Source organism: Mastomys coucha, unplaced genomic scaffold, assembly GCF_008632895.1.
Source record: "Mastomys coucha isolate ucsf_1 unplaced genomic scaffold, UCSF_Mcou_1 pScaffold5, whole genome shotgun sequence".
Classification (NCBI taxonomy): Eukaryota; Metazoa; Chordata; class Mammalia; order Rodentia; family Muridae; genus Mastomys; species Mastomys coucha.
In genome coordinates, this window is record NW_022196911.1 from 81,719,963 (window position 1) to 81,720,488 (window position 526).

The following is a 526-nucleotide window of genomic DNA, read 5'->3' on the forward strand; positions in this document are numbered from 1 at the left end:
AAAAAAAAAGAAAATACAGTTCAAAACTGAAACCAGAGCTGGAAAGCACTCATTTGGTAGAGTACTTTCTTGATATGTATGAGACCCTGGGTTCAATCCCCAGCACCCCAAAAACTAGATATGGTGATGCATGCTTGAAATCCTAACACTTCAGATGTAGAGGCAAAGGGGTCTTAGAAATGAAGCTCATCTGTGTCACAGTGAGTTCAAAGTCAGCCTGGCTTTCATCTCAAAAGCAAAACGAACAAACAACCCAGACAGAAATAAAAACAACCAAACTAAGTACAGTCATTTTACTACAAGAATGTAGCAAAGCTGGCTTTCACAGTGGACAGTAACACTGCTTACAAAAACCCTTTGGCAGAGCTGTTTTCTCACCGTGAAAGGTTTGGTAGAGCTGACTTTTCCTGTGATAAAGTCAGAAGGCCTGAGCTTGGGCAGAGAATCAGGAGCAATGGAGGATGGGGTGACCTGGAACATGGTGCTGTCATGGGAAAGGAAACGAGAGAGACTGAGAGAGACGAGG